A 20226-nucleotide genomic window follows, 5' to 3' on the forward strand; every position below is an offset into this window, starting at 1 on the left:
TCCACCTCCCAGGTTCAAGAGATTCTCATGCCTCAGCCTCTGTAGCTGGAATTACAGGCGTGTGCCACTGCGTCTGGCTAATTTTTGTACTTTTAGTATAGATGGGGTTTTGCCCTCTTGGCAAGGCTGGTCTCCAACTCCTGACCTCAGGTGATCCGCATGCCTTGGCCTCCCAAAGTGTTGGGATTATAGGCTTGAGCCACTGCACCTGACCTGTCAACACATTCTCTTCCTCTCCTCTAATTGGCCCCTTTCCTGCTCCACTTTAATTTTACACCATCAGTTTCTTCCCAGTGTAAATCCTGGTTCTGGAAGAGAGCCAAGCTGGCCAGTTTCAAGGAGTTGTAAGATCTAGACTTCTTCTTTTTGAAGCCTTACCTCAGGCCCTTAGCGCTGATTGGTTCCTGGATTGGGCAACACCTCTCCGGTTTTAACAGCTGTTATCATATTGGACCAATGTGATTTCCAATAAGCACCTGCAGGATATTTTAAGATTCTTCTGTTCTCACTGGCATCACTTGCTCTGTTGCTTCCACACAGATACTAATACCATGCAAGTCTTTTGGCTGTTGGTGATTCACCTCACCTGCTTAAATATTGTGGTTTGTGGAGAAACCTTGTGGCCTTGTTTTCTGGTAAATACTGTCTACAGGTTTTATTCTTTTTTTGTTCTTGTTTCTTGCAATATCATTGCTCTATTCTTATGTGGGATTAGGAGAGAGTCACACATGTGCCATTGCTTCTGCCACCTTCCTTAATTTTTAAACTGCACAGAAGTCACATAGATATAGATAGCCTTGAATTGGTTCCTCTGGTCATTATTAACTGGTCAGTCATTATTAACCTGTTATTTATACACTATGCTCTTTAATATGGACAATGGAATTAAAGTAAGGATTTACCTTTCCTTTTGCATTCTAATGAAATATGGAATCACAGATTGAAACAGGTTGTATGTTTTCTGCTGTGATATAATATATTATATTTGAAGAAGGCAATAATCAAAGGACACTAGTATTTTTCCTATATTATATTGTAGCACTTGGGATGAATTTGGGTTTTAGTGTTTTATCTGCATATCTTAATTAAACAATTTGTGAAGGTTAATTTTATGTGTCAGCTTGGCTTGGCCATGGTACCCAAATATTTAGTCAAACACTGTTCTAGATGTTTCTGTGTAGGTATTTTTTTTGGACGATCTTAACATATTAATCAGTAGATCTTGACACCTTGAGTAAAGAAGATTGCCATCTATAACATGTCATCCTATCAGTTGAAAGCCAAAGGAAAAAGGCTGACCTCCTCCAAGTGAGAGGGATTTCTTCCAGAGGAGTGCCTTTGGACTTGAACTGTAACCCTTCTGTGGATCTTCACCCTGCAGGCCTGTCATGCAGATTTTGGACCTGCCAGCCTCAAAAATTATGTGGATCAATTTCTTAAAATCTCTCTCTCCTCTTTGTCTCTCTATATATCTATAAATATATAGATATATCTATATCTATATATGTGTGTATATATCACTATATCTATATTATCCATATATAATGTAGTATATGTATATAATACATAGTATATAGATATCTATACTATATGTATATCTATACTATATATGTATAGTATAACTAGATCTAGTATCTATATCTATACTATCTATATTATGATAAATTTAGTTATCTATACTATATATACTGTATCTATATCATATATACTGTTATCTATACTATATCATATACATAACATAGATATACTCTGTATAGTATCTGTATCTGTATACTATCTATTTGTGATAGATGTGTTTGCTATTTTGCAATCTGCTCCCACTACTGATAGCATAATCTATGCTATATCTATATAAATTAGTCTGTCTATACTATAGATGTACTACACAAAGGAAAGTTTACTAGAAAAGGAATATGTGCACACCAATGCAAAAATTCCATAATCTTTGACTACGTATGAATAATTTGTGTATGAGTCAGGATTCTTTAGAGACAGATCCAATAGGGTGTGTGTGTGTGTGTATAGATAGATACATCTATACTATATCTATATCATATCTATAGACATAAATCTACATCTATAGATATCTAGATTTACACTATATATATCATATCTATAGATATAGATATCTATACTATATAGATATTTATATCCTGTCTATACTCTAGCTATAGCATATCTATCATATCAGATATAGATAGATATGATATAGCTAGAGTATAGATATGATATAGTACAGATGTATCTATGTACACACACACACACACACACACACACACACACACTCTCTCTCTATTGGTTCTGCCTCTGGACAACCTAGTAGGAATCTATACAGATAAGAAGAGCATTAGGACAGTTTGGCTTTAGACTTTGAGAAAAATAATTCTTTTTTTCTTTTCTTTTTTAAACTTTATTTTATTTTGGTAAAAACTCTTAATCTGAGATCTACCCTCTTAACAATTTTTAAGTGTATAATGCATTATTGCCAATTATAGGTACCCTGTTATACAGCAGCTCTCCAGAGCCTATTCATCTCGTTTAACTGAAACTTTACAGCTATTGGTTAGCGACTCCTCATTTCCACCTCCGCCAGCCCCTAGCAACCACCATTCCACTGTAGAAGCCTGTGAATTTTATTATTGTGGATACTTCATGTAAGTGGAACCATACAGTATTTGTCCTTATTTCACTCAGGCAGATAAAATGTAAGCTGTGAGGGACCTGTATCAAGGTTGAGACATAAGGAAGAAGTGAGGAAGCAAAATTCCCAGCTTGCCTCCAGCCTAGACTGTAAATAAAAGTGACAAAAGGAGTCTACGTAAGTCGCTTGTGACCTTGCCATGCTTTCCAGGGCAGGAGACCAGAAAAGGATTTGGGGCTAAAACCCCTTATAGCAAAATTCAGGATATATTTACAAATCTATGTCTATATCTATATATGTATAATATATACTATGCATACACATATATGTTTGTGTATATACACACATATTTGTATATAGCATATATTATACATATACGTGTGTGTGTGTGTGTGTGTGTGTGTGTGTGTGTAACCAAACATAGATAGGTAATTAACCAAGGATACATGATATTGGGATTCTGGCTATTTTCTCCTAGAAGGCGGAATGACAGTCATAAGTCCAGGTAAAACTGTTTGTTGAACTACAACCATATGATTAATTGTTATTAATGATTAAAATGAAAAGATTTGCCCAGGGACAGTCCCTGTGCTATTCTATCCCTATGAATTTATTTTCTTAATCGTTGCAGGCATTGTACTGAGGGAAGCATTATGGTCAACATTTCATAAATGAAGCAACTGAGTTTCAAAGAAGTTACATAACCAGTCCAAGGTTATGTGTGATTATCTTTGAAGAATCATCTTGATATTTCTCCAAACTACATCATTAGCTTCAACTTCCTTCTGTCTTTATTCTTTTTTAAGGGCAAGGGCAAGTGCCAGGACAGATCTTTTAAAACACTCAAGTTTCTAATCATGCTGCTGTGACTCCCTTTGGTCCGCTTAGCTTGATTTCTGGTACATATTTCTCTAATACACTTCTGATGTGTTTTGTAATGTTTCTTGACACTCACCCTGATTAAGCAACTGGCCCGAGATTGCACGAGGATTAATGATAGAACTATAAATTAAAATTTTTCATTCTTCTATTCCTTTAGTTTATTGAGCTATGTTGCTTTCCCAAAGATGCGTTATGGATTACAACATCTTTTCGAATAAAGGAAACTCATATGTGTTTCCAGTCCTACAAATCTAGGTGAGAAATGCATGGCTACCATAGTCATAACAAAGTTTTAAGGTTAATATTTTCATGCTTACAGTACTCTCAAGAAATTATATCTATTCTCTTGTGCTCATTGTCCAAGTAATCAGAAGGATATTAATGTTAAAGAGTGAAATGAAGTATATTATTATACACTAGTTCTGTATTGCCCAGGGACTGTCACTCCTTACTTTAAAAGTTCATTTGAATATTTGCTGAATAGAAATTGTAGCTAAAATAAAAAGAAGAATCCCTCAGGCAAAATTAAGCAGGAGATATTTTACATGCACTGAAAGAAAAGGGTTAATTAAACCATCACATTTAGAGCCACTTTTCTAGGACATTTCCTTTTACAGGAACTATTTGGGTAAATGTATGCAAATTGTACATGGATTTGGTGAGCAGTAAAAGGACATTGTAAAACTTCATTAATTATAAATTCTAGAGAAGAGACAAAATGGACTTTGTATGAACTGAGTCCATTTGCTCCATTATGTATATTTATCTGTATAGTTGTGGAATTTACAGAATTGAAACCCCATTTATTGGACACCTGCTACATGTCACATGAGGCTAAGTGACTTACATGTGGTTTCTCACTTAACCTTTACATTTAATCCATGAGAATGCTAATCATATCCCTCACCTTATATGTTAGAAAAGTGAGGCTCAAGTGTATCTCACACAAAGGTGCACAATATGAAGTAGTGAATCAGGCATCCTAAAGAGTTCTGACTTAGTCTCCAGACTTTTCAAGTGATATTCTTTCCAATACGCATCCCTTCCATATATTCATGTGCTTATTTTTACATAGATGTAGCTACACTCACACATCTGAGGTATTTGCATTTCCTTGTTTGATATGAGTAGAAACACTGATGTTTGCTGTATTTTGAACAAATTACTATTAGTCCAATTAATGGACCAAAATTAACCATTTATCTGGCCCCTAATTTCTTGCTCAGCCAATAGTGGACAATAAGAAATATGTTTAGTGTATTTTATAAATTTTTTTCGATTTCTACCTTATCAAGATTTTTAACAGGAAAAGGTAATAAAATTTATTAAATGCTATTATGGTACATCCATTGAGATGAATATGTTTTTCTTCATACTTAAACTTTCATGTAGTGAGGAAAATCAAAAGACTTCATGATGTTAAACCTATGTGGTCATGATATTTTATTTAAAAATGCACTTAATGTCTAATAATTTTAGATTTAATTTGCAAATATTGAATTGATGAGCTTTTACATTTGTGCAGCTATTACAAGAGGAACAGTGACAGACAAAATAATGCAAATATGAATAAAAGATGTAAAACACATAAATACACACAGATGGCTCCCGAGAGTATGACACTTGGTCACCTTACCATGTGGATCAGCCAAATTACCAGGCTTCAAATCCCATGAAAATGACCTACAGTCTAAATGGAGTGCTGGAGTGCTAATACACTAAAGAATCACGACTTCTGGGGGTGGTGTGTGTGTGTGTGTGTGTGTGTGTGTGTGTGTAGGGGTAGTTATATGTATCCCTGTGGCCATTCCTAAGTGCTCTGAGGAGCATGAAACATGTGACCATTCTGGCTATGAATCCACCAGCTGATCTGGAAACTCAAATATAAAAAATATATCTCTATATATCAACTGAAATCAGGGAATATTTTTCTCTCTTGGCAGCATTGAAGTTATGATTAGCCAATTCCAAAATACTAATCAGCAAACACAGAGTTCAATCAGAAGTCCTCAAAAGTCAATTCCACGGGATCCCCTGAGTTAATGGAATAGACTTTTAAGACCAATCTCACAGCATTTCTGTTCATTCATGTGGGTATGCACTTATGAATTTTTAAAATCAGTTTTAGGGTTTCTTCATGGGTTGACTTATTACAACTATTTCAAATATGAAGAAAAGTACAGGTAATAATATCATGAACACCTGTTGGAAGGAATAAACTATAACAGAATGATCTGAAGTTTTTTTGTACTCTGCTTCCCATTTTCCTTTTTTAGAGGAAAGCACCATGTTCAAGGTGGTTTGTATTCTTGCTATTTGCATTTCTATACCACAGTGTTAGTAGTTTACAAAAGTGGTTTTAACTTCTCCTTTAATAACAGCATGTTGTAGGTACCATTTTGCACTTCGCTTTTCTCACTTGATATGACAATTTTTCAAAATTTATTTCTGTTGATATTTGCAGACCTAGTTTCTGCTCTCTAACTTTTGTATCAATTGTAAACAATTGTGGTTGTGGTTATCACACAGTGTTTTGTACCAAAGGACATTTAGTTGTTTTTATTTTATATTTTTACAACAAAGGTTGCAAAGAGTTATTCACAAATGGCTTCTATCTCTTGCATGAGAATTTTGCAACTGAAAACAGAGCTGTTGGCGGAAGAGTAAGCTCACATTTAGGTTTAATGTATCTTGCCAAATTGCTCTCCAATAACAAAAGTGGTCCCACTGTGTGTCAGCTGGATTGGGGGGATCTGCTTTGTATTGAATTAAAAATAGCATGTGATCAATCAGAAGTAAACTGAGGGGACTGAGGAAGTGGTTTAAGCATGAAAAATGGTAAACAATTGCCACTGAATAAAGTCCTTTCGATGTTGCAACTCTACAAAGGGAAGACACTGCCTATGATGCCCACGACAAAATGGAGCAGCGTGCTTTCCCTCGTGTTGAAGGGCATTTCTATAGCAGTTTCAGTCATGCAGAAGGATCAGTTCAATTTTTACCACAATTTTATAAACAAAAGAAAGAACCAGAACATACCTAATGGGAAAGTTTTTCATGTGATTATTATAAATTATGTTCCTGTGACCCTCCTCACTCTGCACAGAGCTTCATCTTCTGGAACAGACCCACCAAACAAGAGCCAGAAGATGCAGCGGCCCAGGTCTAATTTGTATGCAGAGACCCTGGTCAGAGAGGCAAAATATCTTTGTCCAAAATACCTCAGAATTGAATATCCAAACCCCTATCTAGATAGTGTGCTTCTTAGAATACAAATAGAATTAAAAATGTGTCAGTAATCAAAAAGGGACAGCATCGGCAAACAGTTGACATCGAAATGTAAGCATATTTATTTTAAAACTATTTACCCTTTATTATAGCTTTTATTGGAATTTTGGGCTTTATATTTGAAAGTATGTGTGTGTGCATGTGTGTTTGGAGAGCGAGAGAGAGAAAAAGCCTGAAAGGACAATGGAGATATATAGATACAGGCATTGTTGGGTACTGTCAAAGTTAATGTGTACTAATTTCATTAATCAATCAGCAGGATTTGGGGAGCAAAGTTAAATATATGCAGAGGTCAGAAAAAAATCACCACATAAAAGCTGTGCACTTACCTAGTCTCTCTTCAGCCATTTTATTTATTCTGTGGACTTGGAAATCTGACTTAAAAAAAAAATTTCTGCATGATATAAACATCAAAATATTTAACAAACATTTATTGACCAATTTCTCTTTATTGCATGCTTCACTTGGTGCAGAAGATTTTATATCAATAACTACAACCAACTGAGCATTTATTCTCTGTCAAAATATTTGTATACTTTTTCAATAATCCTAAAATAATTCTATAATAACACTGTAAGGATGGAATTATTAATCTTTCTTTTCAGCAAATGAGAAAGTGGAAAAAATATTCAAGGTCATCCCACAGTAAGAAGCAGATCTGATATTCAAAACCAAGACTATCTGATTCCAAAGTTTGTGTTTTTTCAGCATATAACTTTTTTTCATAGCTGTAAATATATTTCCACCCTTTGTTTAGGCATCTCAGACACAAATGAGGGGAAATATGTAGAACAAAACAGTATTATGGTATGCCTTAGCTGAATTTTTGTTTCTTCTCTTGTATCACTCCGTTTTTAACAGCAGCTAGGTGATACTGTTAAAAATATAACCTAGATCATAGGACACTTCTACTCAGACTGTCCACTGCAAGTCCATTCCCACTCAAGTCAAACCCAATGTCTTTCCAATGGCCTACCTGATCCTGCAGATCTTCTCATTTTTCTGATCTCCTGTCTTACTCTCCTTTCTGTTATTACTGCTGCAGTTACACTGTCCACCTCGGTGTGCTTTAAACACACAGCCAGCCTCTTGCCTCTGTACTTGCACTGCCTGGTCTTTTGCCAGAAGGTTCTTCCTGCCCAATCTTTCTTCTTCTCTATGTCCTCACCCCCATGAAATGTACCATGGGTTTTTATCTTCTTTTTTCACTATGATAACTCCAATCCTAGAGGAATGCTTGGCATACAGAAAGCATGTATTTAGTATGTGTTGGATGAAGATAAATGGATGAACAAGTAATAATCAATGAATACATGAATAAACAAATACAAACATTGATGTAATTAGGGTACGCGCAAAAAGTTAACGGCTCTCCGAGTCTGATCATGAAGGCTAGGCAAGGCTTGACAAAAAAGACACTTCAAACAGGGACCTGAAGGATGAGTTGTGGTTATTCCAGTGACATATTTTAGATGTTTGTCCTCACACAAATCTCATGTTGAATTGCAATTCTCAATGTTGAAGGTGGGGCCTGATGGGAGTTGTTTGATCATGAAAGCCGATCCCTCATGAAGGACTTGGGCCATCCCTTTGGTGACAAGTGAGCTTTTGCTCTGAGTTCACAGGAGATCTAGTCATTTAAAAGTGTGTGGCACTTCCTTCTCTCTCTTGCTCCTGCTCTGGCTACGTGAATGCCTGCTTCCGCTTTGCCTTCCACCATGATTATAGGCTTCCTAAGGCCTCCTCAAAAGCTGAACAGATGCTAGTACCATGCTTCCTATGAAGTCTGCAGAACCATGAGCCAACGGAATGTGTGTTATTTATAAATTACACAGTCTTACGTATTTCTTTATAGCAATACAAGACCAGCTTAACACACTTGGTGAATAAGGAAGAAAAGTGATCTGAAGGCAGAATGAAAAACATAAGCGAATGTATAGAGAGACTTAGAAGAGCATACTTTGTTTGGGGAACTACAAGCATGACAATTTAGTGTTGAATAGTAAACATGAGGCTTAAAGGAAAAAAAATACTATAAGGAAGCAAGATGATGAAGCACCTTGGATGCCATGCATATCAACCAACGTCTTAGCAAGAGACCCTGCGGAGATGACACACTTGTAGATGATACACTCACCAGGTCCTAGAGGACATATTAATGAAGGGGCCTCTTATAAAGGTATGAACAGGTTAAGGGAAACTAATAAGGTATGGTGAAGTACTCCTCAGCTGGCATCACACGTAGGCCTAAAATGGAAAGAGACAAAGTGATAACAAAAGAGTAATTACAGACAGTTAATTGCAGCTCCAGGAAAGGGTTCCCATTCAGTAGAGAAATACAACCAATTTACTACCTGGGAGAATTAATACCCTAAACTCATTCTTCTCTGACTTCCAATCTCCTGCCATTACCTCTCATTGCTAAACCCAACCAGAAGCCAGATGGGAAGGAAGCCAACTGATGATGCCAGCATAGATAAGGCTCCCAGGGCACACAGAGCAGGATGATGAAGGGTAGACCGTGAATCAAAGAGAAATAGGAAACGCCCAGTAGAGGAATAAGAAATTTCGGTGCATAGGTGTTAGAGAATCATTAAAAAATTTTAGGCAGAAGTATTGCAGGATCAGATTTGAGAAAAGGAAAGATGACTCTGGCAAGAGAAAAATAATAAATGTAGACAACTAGTGAGTCAGGAGAGAGGGGACAGTATTAAGTGGGATTACAAAGATCCTGGTGAGAAATTATGAGGATCCGCACAGAGCAATGACTGTTGGCAAAGGAAGGAAAGAACCAAAATCAGAGACATAATAGCAATTTACATCACAGCTAAAGGCCTGTCACGAATGTCTGCAGGCAGAACAATGATCAATTCCCTGAATTGTATATTAGCTTACATGTCTAATATGAAGGATAACTCCTTTTCAGCTTCAGTAAGACTTTGCACCTTGTGTAGACAGGATATTTTCTCTGAAATTCAAACAGTTCGGAAACGATTTCAGTCAAGGCAGAAGGTACCTCTTTAACTAAATATTTGATTTGGTTATTGAACTGTGAAAAGTATCCAAGTTCATTTAATTTCTAGCATTTTTTCTAAGGATCAAGAATTAAGGATATTAACTGTTATTGTACCATTAGCTAGTGTGCTAGCTAGACGTATAGATAGAGATTCTATGTACATGCAGCAAGTGATGTTTTTGTACCCATGCTCTTTGTACAAAAACAAAACAAAACACACAAAAAACACCAAGCCTTCCAAAAACTTATAAGTTGAAAGAAGGCCTCTAAATGTAGCAAATAATAAACTTAGTCTAAAAGATTCAAATCATAGTCAAAAAAAAAAAAAAAGGAAAAAAGAGCTTTGAGTTAGGCCAGACTATAAAGCCTGTCAAAGCATGAGAATTGAGAATAATGAGCTGACCTCCTTGACCAAGATTACTTTCAGTGATTGTGGATTTAGCACACAACGTGAAGGGTAAGCAGGTAAGCAGGAGATCACACACTCATGATGCAGAGAGGAGCTGGGGCTCCCCAGTGCCTCTCCTGTTTCTTACTGAGGAATACCTCAATGTTAGGAGCTTCTGCAGCCTTATTCTCCATACCTTGCCCTATGCATCCCTTCTTCAGGGCTGTCAGCTCAGCAGTATATTTTTATAATTGACAATTTCCAACAGGTTACTTGGTGGGATTTCTATTTCTAGCATTTGTGTTAGGAAAAGTGAAGGAATTCTCATCTTAAGTTAAATGTTATTTAACCCCTGGACAACTGTATGTAGTCTTTGATTATCAGTGGTAAACTGTACTAGAATGTCTAATGCTGCTGTTTTGATATTGGACACTTTTACATTATGGATAGTTTGGGGAGGGGTGTACATCGGCTAATTAAACTCTTAGGAAAGTTTTAATTTCCTAATGAGAGCTTAATGAGACAGATATGAGCATAAAACTAGCCAGACTCCTTTACAATTTCAGAATATTCAAAAAGGGATACAAAAATGTAAGGGGTAGGAAAACCAAGTGTATAACAAATAATTTGGAAAATCCTTGATGTTTCAGTTGCACAGGTGAAACTTTTAGGTACTGTGAGGGTTAATACTGAGTGTCAACTTGATTGGATTGAAGGATACCAAAGTATTGATCCTGGGTGTATCTGTGAGGGTGTTGCCAAAGGAGATTAACATGTGAGTCAGTGGGCTCGGAAAGGCAGACCCACCCTTAATCTGGGTGTGCACCACCTAATCAGCTGCCAGCATGGCCAGAATATAAAGCAGACAGAAAAACATGAAAAGACTAGACTGGCTTAGCCTCCCAGCCTACATCTTTCTCCAGTGTTGAATGCTTCCTGCCCTCGAACACTGGACTCCAACTTCTTCAGCTTTGGGACTAGGAATGGCTTTCTTGCTCCTCAGCTTGCAGGCAGCCTATTGTGAGACCCTGTGATTGTGTAAGTTAATACTCTTTAATAAACTCCCCTTTATATATATACATATATATATACGTATATATATACACATATATATATACACACATATATACATATATATACACATATATACATATATACACATATATACATATATACACATATATATACATATATACACATATATATACACACATATATATACACACACACATATATAATATATATGTATATATTGTATATATTACATATATAAATATGTATTACATATAAATATGTTCATATATTACATATATATATATATATATCTCCTGTTAGTTCTGTCCCTCTAGAGAACCTTGACTAATACAGACATGAACCCATTTGGCTTATACTTTCAAGTATGCCAGAGGGACCATAACTTCCTGAGGTAAAAGACTTTCTCAGATCTTATCTGATGTTTTTCCACCTTGGTATACATTATCTCCCCTTCCAACATGACTTCGCTCTTTCAATCCCAGTTAAGTTAGCCCATCAGATGATGCAAATGTACTCTAAGTGTTCTAACTCACCTTAACTCAGCAGAACTCACTGTTACAGTAGAAAGGAGACTCAAAAATACCTTACAATCAGACTGGCTTTACAAACTGGTATTTCAGTGTCTAATCATTCTATAGAAGACTGTCGTAATAGAAATATTTTAGAGAAATTATTAAAATATTCAAAGAGAATCTATAGTGATGTGCATGACATACTTTAAGATTCTATTTTAAACCCACAATTCATGGAAGTAGAACATAAATTATGCATCAATGAAAGGGTCACCTTTTTATCTCTCATGAGATCCATTGAATAATCTTGTATATTCATGAATAGGGAAGAGGTGTATGCCTACTGCAGGGTGTCTCCCACCTTGGTGTCCTTCCCAGGCATCTGGGAATTCTGGATAATTCTTAATGTTAGTGCAATGTTTTTTTGGATATCTGTAGCTTCTTTGGGTCCTCATTATCTGTTCTGATATAGGATGCCACAGAAAAGGAGGGGGATAGAGGCTGACATGTCTGTAAAAGGAAAAGTACGGCACAAGAGAAACAACAACTTTATTCTACTCATATCATTTACAAAGTTTTATTTGACCTTACCACAGTAGACACGAGTATTGGACAGAAAATTAGACTCAAAGATATTTTATTATCAGAGCTGTTCTTTAGGATTGTTATCCAAGTTCATAGTCATTCTACAGAATGTCATCATTCTGAAAGACTCTAGAGAAATGCTATTAACATATTCCAAGAAAGATTTTAACAACTGTGCACAGCATATTTCAGGATTCTCTCCACTGTATAATGATGTAGAAAGTATCTAGTAAATGTCTTAAAATAGGCATTTTTTAAAATCACAAAGCGAATGAATAATTTTCATTATAATTTAAAGAGAAATTAGAAAGGAGAAATAATTTAAAGCCTACTTAATTCACTCTCATTTCTGATAATAAGCCCTTCTCCACGGAGCCCTGTCTCTGCCCTTGCTTTTTAAAGAGATGTTTAGTACATGGTCCTTCTGATTGGGTAACCTAATTGGAGTTGTTAGTTAAGTCATGAGAAAAGAAAATGAGGTCAAGATTCATAAAGACCATTTACTTGCTGATCCAGAAGATCAGAGTTAAAGGGGCACTAAAATATATGAGGGCATGCTGGTGATTACCGAGGTAGATTTGATTTAGTGTCTTCTTTTCCCCTCACATTGCATGAGTATCACTCATGAGTCAGAAAAAGAAATGATCCCAAAGAGAAGGGACTTTTGGGCATAGGCAAGGACGAGTTTCTACAGGACACTCTTGTTGGAACTCAGGGACATTAGCTGGGATGGTCCAACATCCTTTCTGCCAATATGAACACACAGACTGCTCACCAATGCTAAAAAAAAGTAATGGGAAGGGTCTCTTGAAGATCTGGATAAGCTCTTGGTAGAACAATAGGCTTGAGCTCAGGTGCTGTTGTCCAGTCATGAGTGCCAGGGTGTTTTCAGGAAGTCAGACTACTATCCTACCTGTAAATCTGCATAGTTGCAGTGAGGCCAGGGTTAGTCCAAGATAAAATATCTCCAGAGTATTCATAACATGCAGGAAAGAATTGAAAATACATGTGCACTGAAGGGAGATCATTATGTCAGCCTTATATAATTAGTGAATCATTGGGGTTCAATCTTGATAGTTGAAGACAGATTGGAAGATTTCCATATGCCTAGTATATTCCATAAAAGTGAACTATAACAGAGAATCTGCTGCAATACATTTCTCCAATGAGTCAGGCCTGTTTAGGGTAAGCTACACATAAGGTAAAACATGTCGTCTTTGGAAGCATTCAAGCTCGGAATGACTAGGGTTCATGTGTTGAATCTGGTACTTTGTAAGTGAACACCTCAGATGCATTAATTAAACACACCATTATGAAATTCTTCATCTGTGAAACAAGATTAGTTCCAATTGTTTCCCTGCTGAACACGACATCAGTATTTGTCTTAAAGAAGAAATATCTTTACTTAGAAACAGACTCTGATTGGGGTAGAGAGAGTGAAGCTTTGAAAGCATGATATTGCAGGGGACGAGGGAGGAAACTAACAGCTCATCTACTCTGGTAAGTTGATGGGAATTGCCAAAGGATTTTATTTGTGTAACAGGAAAATATAATGTTTTGTTTTAAATGATATTCTGTATAATCTTGCAATGAAGTGCTTGTCTCCATTACCCCCATGAATCTCCTTTCTGTAAAAGCCTATTACAGACTCTAGATATCCCATGAATGGCAGTTTTTTGGAGGTTGTAGGAATGAAATCAAGAAGTAAAAACTGTATCCCAGGAGGAACTCACTAAATTAACAGAATAAAATGCATAACATAAAATTGAGAATTCATGAGGAACATGAAATAACATCTGAAAGTGCTAGAATTAGAAGAAATGTTGGAAAAGTCACTGGGCTTTCCATGTGAATAGGATGGAGCTTGAGATGATTCTCCTCCTGAGGTCACAAAGGAAAGGATGACACTGCTCACATCTTGATTAATTAGTTGATATGATATTGTAATCGAATACCAAATTAGATTTCATTACATAATGCATATATTTCTTCAGCAACATGGCCACCGTCTCTTTTCTCATAAATTTGTTGCCTCTTTTTTTCACTTCCCTTGGATTTCTATGCCCATATGCTAAGTATGGCTATTCATGACTTCTACTCTGAGATTCTTCTTGAATCTGCTCTTAGTGATAATGTGCCATTATGAAACTCTCAGAGTCTGTATAATTGGTTAATATCTTCCTCAGAAATTTGTGAGGATTCCCTAAAATAAGATACAGGAAGAAAGCAAGCTGTAAAATACAGTTTTTATATTTAAACAACAGCTCACAACTTTTCTAATAAAAGAATAAACTAAGGCAGAGAATAGTCTCTAAGCAACCACCTCTCCCTGTGGACAATGCAGCTGGAAAGAACCCTAGAGACTCCCCAGCACCGTCTTCATGTGACTCTGTTTAATTGCGCACTAGAACCTGAACTCTGTCTTTCCCTGAGGTCTCTCTGCAGGAAGCTGTGTTCCCAGTGCCGGCAGACTGGGATGTGATGGTGATGTGATGATAGACTAGAGATAGTCCTGTCCCCTAAACCCCATACATCCAGATTGTCCTTCAAACGTGACTTTCAACTGAGTAGTTACCCATACACAGAGATAGATGCCAGGCATTTAGAGTAAGTGCTTGGATTGGCTAATCTATCTTCATTTGGTTGTCATGGGAGGACTTGAACTATTTCAGAATTTACTGAATGTGAATAATGGCTTGATTTCCCTTATTTCTTTATATGAGAATGTGGCAACATTGATTTAAGATGGGTTGAGGGTGCGGTGGGGGTGAAGCTTGCCTTTCCTCAGAATTTTTTCTGCTGTCATTTAACTCAATTTCTCCTGATTGTGGTCAATGGCAACAACACATCGCTTTGATATCCTTTTATATATGTGTTGACAGCTTTGATGTTTCCACTTTGTCTTCCTATATCCCCCAGACTGCGCACATACAGTTCTCTTAACCTTCCCACACAGATCTTATTTTGTAAATTTTCTACCATCTTGTAGCTAGCTTCAAAGCATCCCATCTGTTTTCCTCTGAAGAAAACCCATAAAGAAAATCAGAAGGGCAAGTAGAAATAAAAGGGTAAATATATATTTATACTTTCTTCCATCTACTTCATTTTTCTTATTTGCCCATTAGGAAGAAAGGTGTACAAAAAAGAAATAAACCTGATATCCAAACCAGCAGTTGATCTTGTGCTATGCGACAGCATGGCTAAGCCAGGTGCTTCCTTCTGAAATATTACTACTAAGCTTTGGTGCACAGAACAGTAAATTCAATGCCCGAGTTAAAAAATAAAAAAGTTTTTTACTTCATTGGTACAGAGCTCATTGCACTAGATCTAATCTTCTTGATGTCTATATGAACAGGAGAATGGATGACATGTCTTTTTTTAAAACTTTAGTTTAGATAAATACAAGATAACCATAAAACCAAGCTTTACCAAGATTTTTCTGGGAGACTAAATAGATTTTGAAGCCACTCAAGTATTCTGCCTCAAGTTGAGTCTTGCCGTGAAGCTTACTTAAGATTGAACTACCCACAATGGAAAAGTATTACATACACACACATATACACAAACATATAATCTCTACTCATTATTTGGTCCTTCTGTATCACTTTCAATAATGTATTTATAAGGTGTTGCTCTCTGAGGTTGAGGCATTGGTTGTTTCTGCCATCTTTTTTGTTTGTTTGTTTGCGATGGATTCCCGCTCTGTCACCCAGACCGGAGTGCAACCGCTTGATCTCCTCTCATCGCAACCTCCACCTCCTGGGTTCAAGCGATTCTCGTGCCTCAGCCTCCCAAGCAGCTGAGACAACAGGCACTTGCCACCATGCCTGGCTAATTGTTGTGTTTTTAGTAGAGATGGGATTTCACCATGTTGGCCAGGGTGGTTCTGTCCTCAGATGATTCACCCACCTCAGCCTCCCAAAGTGATGGGATTACAGGCATAAGCCACTGCACCAGACCTTGCTAACCCTTTTTTTTTTTAAATGTATTTTACTGGGAATGCTATATATTTCATCTGTGTCCTGATATTATGTTGGTGATATTGTCCAATACCAGTTTAACAATAATAAGAGAAAAATAAAAAATACCATGTTTTTGACAAAATCAGTGTAGTTAATGTTAATTTACTTAGTGTTGGCATTTCCATTGTTGACTTTCTCCACCAGAGATTTTAAGAACCTTTAGAATAGGAATTTATTTTTTTCATTTCTCTTTTCTAAGAATATGTAAGAATGGCAAGCAAAATCTTTGATTTTGATTATAATACTAGGGTGCTTTCAAGAAATGGGTTAGTATAATTTTGAATTGTTTGAATCAGTACAATGAATACAGAAAAATGGAAGATTCATTCCAGAATTAAATTGATTTGTAGGAAAATAATTCCCTCCCCTATTCCACCCTTCCCAAAAATAGCAGATAAGTGAAAACTTACTAATTTACATGATGTTCTATATAACTATGTATAAATCTAGAATGTGTTTTCCCCCCAATTTGGTACCAATAAGATTTTTAAGTGGTCTTTGTTAACTTATTTGAATGCTGTACAATAAGAAAAATATAAAAGTGAAAACCAAACCAGTGCTACTTTTTCAAAGTAACTCATCATTTTTCTTACCTTTATGTTACTTCTTTACACTGTGAACATCTGAGATAAATCTAGGTAATATTGTAGTATAGCAGAAATGTGATTATTTAGATAACCTCACTGCTGCAGATCCCATATACCAATGCCTGAAATTGCATTAATGACATGTAATCAGTTTTTCTCTATCATAGATAAGGTTTGAAATGTAAATACCTTGGAAGAGGGTATATATTGATTTTAATTTGTGTGAAAATAAATAAGTAGTCTTAGATCCTTTTTTGAATGTTTATTTTCAAACAAAGAATAAAGAGAAAAAATATGGGCAAAAGGGTGGAGTGCATCGCAGAAGGAGAAAGAATACAGAGAAACGATCTTGAAGGCACTGAGTTGCTTCTTTTCCTATTCCACATTAATACGAAGGCCACCCTAATGAAGACCCTCTCTCAAAGCTGACCTGGTATATTTTCACTCTACTTGAACCCTCGGGAGTGATGCCACAGATAAGCTGTTACCTGCTTTTAAAAGTTAATTTATTTTCTAACTAGAATTTTAAAAATATTCAGACTATTAAACACAGGGCAGTGTGCCATCTGGGACAGCCTGACCCACTATATAAATTCTAGGAGTTGAGTAGCAGGAAGATTCTCTTTCTATTTGGGGTTATTGTAGGCATCAATACAGGAATATTTTTTCAATAATGAATAGAATCATGTCTCAATTGTTTACTTGTCAGGATCAACTTGACTGCTTTCTGAAGATCGCTGTGACACGGTACATGTGAGAAAAGTAAAGGAAATTCTCAAAAAGAAATGGTTTAAAGCCTGAAGTTTTGTCAGTCACTTAAAAGTAAAAATAAAATCCATATACATATTTTTAATATGCACAAAATACCAAATTTGATTTTATGCTAAACTGAGCATCCTTATGGGATTAAATAGTTTGGCTGATAATTTTTGATATTACAGATATAATTGTTTTTAATTTAACTTTTTGTCTGTCTGGTTAAAACTCTCAAATATCATCACATATTTTAACACATTGTCTTGTCCTTATATTATCTCATCATTTCTAAAATCATCAAGAATGAAGAGAATAATTGATTTTCTTAGTCATATTCCCTCCACCCCAAGGGAATGTATAAATGCTTCAACGTTCCATTTTAAAATTTTAGGAAAGCCTTTTAATTATCTCAAACTTGGAACTTAATTAATAATCTTTTACCTCATAATTAGCTCATTGCTTTATCAGGTATACATGTATTTGCTAACTCATGATTGGAACATTTGTTCTAGTTATTGTTTTAGGTGCTGCAGAGGAAAGGGTGAATAACACATGCATTCAGCCCTCCATGAGCTTGCAGTCTGAGAGAAAAACATTTATGAAAATTATGAAACCATACTACCACAGTGATTAGAAAGAAAATATGTGTGGGATCTTCCTAGAAGAACGTGTACAAATCCGGAGGAAAAGGCATCAAATTCAGTCTCAGGTGTAGTAAAGTAGGCTGAAAAAATCTGTAAGGTAAAGTGATGTAAATGGCGTCTTCATCTTGAAGTGCAAATGCAAATAAGAGCTGCAGACCAGTTGAGAGGTTACTACAATAGCACAAGAGACAAATGGTAGTATGTTTCATACCATGGTGATACTTAAGCTGGAGAGATTTATACTGAGATAGCTTTGGTAATGCATTCATTAAATCTCAGTTAATTGGATTCAAGGGGTACATAGACGGAGTCTCACTCTGTCACCCAGGCTGGAGTGCAGGGACACAATCTCCACTCATTGCAAGCTCCACCTCCCCGGTTCACGCCATTCTCCTGCCTCAGCCTCCCGAGTAGCTGGGACTACAGGCGCCCGCCACCATGCCAGGCTAATTTTTTGTATTTTTAGTAAAGACAGGGTTTCACCGTGTTACCCAGGATGGTCTCGATCTCCTGACCTCGTGATCCGCCCACCTTGGCCTCCCAAAGTGCTGCGATTACAGGCGTGAGCCACCGTGCCCAGCCTCAAGGGGTACATATTCTTAATTAAATAATATAATCATAAATAAGCAGAATTCAAGCTCTTAGTTTCTAGTATTTATTAAGAAACTATGCTATATTATGCACAGAAATGTTTATTATGAAATAGGAAATATAATATGAATACTTACTCAGAATATAATAAATGATAATCATAAGTAGGTTCAAAAACTATAAATCTCCTATAGTTTCTCCAACCTCTAGATGGACTCTGAGGCAAGATGGCTGTGAATGACTACAGAGCTTTCTTTCTTTTGGACAACCTATGTTGGAAAATTTTGTTAAATACATTTTTATCTTGGACAGTTAAAACCCTAAATAGGCTGGGCATGATGGCTCATGCCTGTAATCCCAATACTTTGGGAGGCCAAGGTGGGCAGATCACCTGAGGTCAGGAGTTCGAGACCAGCCTGCCCAACATGGCAAAACCCTGTCTCTACTGAAAATACAAAAATTAGCCAGGCATGGTGATGGGCGCCTGTAATCCCAGCTATTTGGGAGGCTGAGGCAGGAGAATCGCTTGAAGCCAGGAGGCAGAAGTTGCAGGCAGCTGAGATAGCATCACTGCACTCCAGCCTGGGCAACAAGAACGAGGATCCGTCAAAAAACAAAACAAAACAAAACAAACAAACAAACAAAACCCTAAATAAACAAGTGTCTTTGTGGGAAAAATATATTTTTTATCTTGGACAGCTAAAATCCTAAATTTATTTGTAGAAAAATAAACTTCAGTATATTTTAAAAATTTTATTATGACTATCAAATAAAAGTACATATATTGATTATAAATAATTTAAACAATAGACAAAAGTTGAAGGATAGTATTAAAAATAATTTATCTGTTAATAAAATTTACTTCAGGTATATTTATATTGATGGAGAGAGAATAAAAGAGAGTAAGAGAAAAAGAAAGTTATACAGACACTCAGTATCAAATCATATCATACTAAATAAAATGTATTCATTTTAAGTCTTCCCAAGTTTACTGAGAAAAAGAGAAATTATAGTGAAATTAAAAACATTGCTGAGCTTTTAATAATTAATTATTCATCTAAGAAATAAAACAAAACAAACTCCGTCAGACCTTTGGAAAGTTCATCCTACAAGTTTCTGGGAACTTTATCATTTGGCAATTATTTCTTCATCTAGAAACAGATACGCTTGATTATTCCTTGTGTTCTTTGTGCATAACATTTCAAGTTGTTAACTGCTTTGTCACATCACGTATCTATTTATACGTTAATAAAACACCTTGTTGGGCACGATGGCTCAC

The 20226-nt window shown here is 36.2% G+C and overlaps 1 long non-coding RNA gene across 1 annotated transcript in view; it reads left to right on the plus strand.

The window, feature by feature from the left end:
* Positions 1-6747: 6747 nt before the first annotated feature.
* Positions 6748-20226, plus strand: part of LOC134737755 (uncharacterized) — a 152076-nt gene continuing 138597 nt past the window's right edge. The window contains exon 1 of the long non-coding RNA XR_010122969.1: positions 6748-6862. This is a non-coding gene — a long non-coding RNA (uncharacterized LOC134737755). The remainder of the gene's footprint in view (positions 6863-20226) is intronic.

Source organism: Pongo pygmaeus, chromosome 11, assembly GCF_028885625.2.
Source record: "Pongo pygmaeus isolate AG05252 chromosome 11, NHGRI_mPonPyg2-v2.0_pri, whole genome shotgun sequence".
NCBI classification, from domain to species: domain Eukaryota; kingdom Metazoa; phylum Chordata; class Mammalia; order Primates; family Hominidae; genus Pongo; species Pongo pygmaeus.